We start from the raw sequence: 2,267 nt of genomic DNA, 5'->3' as shown, positions 1-2,267 counted from the left end.
AAAACTTTGGTGAGAACAGCATCGTGATCCGAGTGAAATCACGAGATATTTGACGTTTCATTCAGCTTTCTGATCTGAATTCATGTGACAGAAGTGAATTCTGACTGCCATGGTCGTGTAGCAGCTTGGTGTTGGCCATGTCACCATTACAATAGACTCAGCACACGCCGTCGAAAAGGTTCGAATGCTGTCTGAGTTATACTAACTGTGTCCTTAGCAAAAATATTGCGTAGTTAAGCTTTTCAGGACGGCTACATGTCGCACACAGATGTTACTGGCGTCGCTTTTTAATTAAAAAAGGGCATCATCAGAAACTCTGGAATTTACAGTTTGTACTACAGTAGTTGGCTGATTAAACTGCGTAGTTTGTGGAAGCGGGCACCCCTTCGGTACAAGCTCTTGGAAGAGTCCAAGGAAGCGTCGGAGGTCAGAGGAAAGATAGCGCGGGACAAAGTTACGTATTGTCGTAGTTAAGCGATAGGAGAAATTCTGGCAGATATCGTTTTGAGAGTGTCTACAAAGGAGCAATCGATGCACGTTGTTGTAACTTAGAAGAGTTAAAAATTGTTACGGTGAATGGAGTGACGTCACTGATGCCCACGACAGACAGCAATGGGGAATGACGTGCCATTATTACGAGAACGCGGCTGGTAGTTGGACTGATCGGACGTGCAGCGATGTCGTCTACACAGTTATGGCATAGAAAGCCTTGTTTTTGCGTGTATTCATTCAATAACGTCCCTTCAAGTAAATTCGCTAGCAAAGGAATTTGTTTTGTGTTCCCAAAATAATTTTGATTTTTGACGACTTACGTAGACATGGACGACGTCAGATCACATTGCTTGTGCCAGCTGCGTAGCTACCACTACAATTCATGTCGGTAAGTTGGACGCCTTGACTATTTCAGTGTTTACTGCCTCAGGGTTGTGATCTCAGGGTCGCTGATGACAACTTGCCTTCAAAAGTGATGCTAAGTTATAGTTTTATGTCCGGAGAATATCAGGTTACGAAGTGCCAAAGATTTCTAAACTACGTTGGCACTGTAATGGGAAGTCCCGACTGTCAGGTAGCAACAATCATGTCCCGTAAAGCGTCGTACAGTTGTAGCAGCGTAAATTCTAGAGCAAGTAACTGTTTTTTGAGTGTCAGTATTATCGGGTCGAGAGAAAGAATTTATGGTCGCGTTAACTGTGAATCTTATTAAAAGCTCTTGTAATTTTGTGCAAGTGCTGTAACGAATGTACACCTACAATAGTGGAGGACCCTGGGCCTTGACAATATATTAAGCTTTTACCAGTTTGGTCTGGTACTCGATTATGGGTGTAGCGACTTCCCCCAGCACGATTTGTTATGGGTACATATGATGGAGCGCGAAGTACTGCCAGGTGCACTGCAGGTTAAGATCGAGTGAGTTTAACAGGGCCATGATGTGCTATTGGGTTTCGAAGATGTAGAACTGACAGGTACGTCTGCTGTTCATGAGACTTCTCCTACAGGTGCCGGCCGATGTGGCCGAGCGGTTCTAGACGCTTCAGTCTGGAACCGCGCGACCGCTACGATCGCAGGTTCGAATCCTGCCTCAGGCATGGATGTGTGTGATGTCCTTAGGTTAGTTAGGTTTAAGTAGTTCTAAGTTATAATGGACTGATGACCTCAGATCTTAAGTTTCATAGTGCTCAGAGCCTCAGACAGGCAGTTTATTTATGGTACGTTCAAATGGTTCTGAGCACTATGCGACTTAACTTCTGAGGTCATCAGTCGCCTAGAACTTAGAACTAATTAAACCTAACTAACCTAAGGACATCACACACATCCATGCCCGAGGCAGGACTCGAACCTGCGACCGGAGCGGTCGCTCGGCTCCAGACTGTAGCGCCTATAACCGCACGGCCACTCCGGCCGGCTATGGTACGTGGTTTTTAGGATTTGGATATCATTTATTTTCTCTCGTTGTCAACCGAAGTGTGTTTTTTTTTCGTTTGACACTAAAATGGCCAAGTCAAATTATGCAAAACACAAGAAAAAGTAATGGAGAATGTTTCAACACGATTCTCTAAACATCTATATTTCATGTCAGAGAGTGTAGCCATAGAGGTTTACTTATGAGTGAAACAGAAATTGGCATTCGGAGGTAATGAATTAGGAACAAACGCATGATATGGTGAGGTCGTGGAGAAACTGGAAAATAGTAAGGAAAATTAGTTAGTTGAAGGAAGACTGTGAGGTGAGAAGGAAAGCTGTTTGGTAGACGTAATAAGAGAATGTTG

The sequence above is a fragment of the Schistocerca nitens genome, chromosome 1, assembly GCF_023898315.1.
Source record: "Schistocerca nitens isolate TAMUIC-IGC-003100 chromosome 1, iqSchNite1.1, whole genome shotgun sequence".
Classification (NCBI taxonomy): Eukaryota; Metazoa; Arthropoda; class Insecta; order Orthoptera; family Acrididae; genus Schistocerca; species Schistocerca nitens.
Note: the sequence above shows the minus strand (reverse complement) of the source record.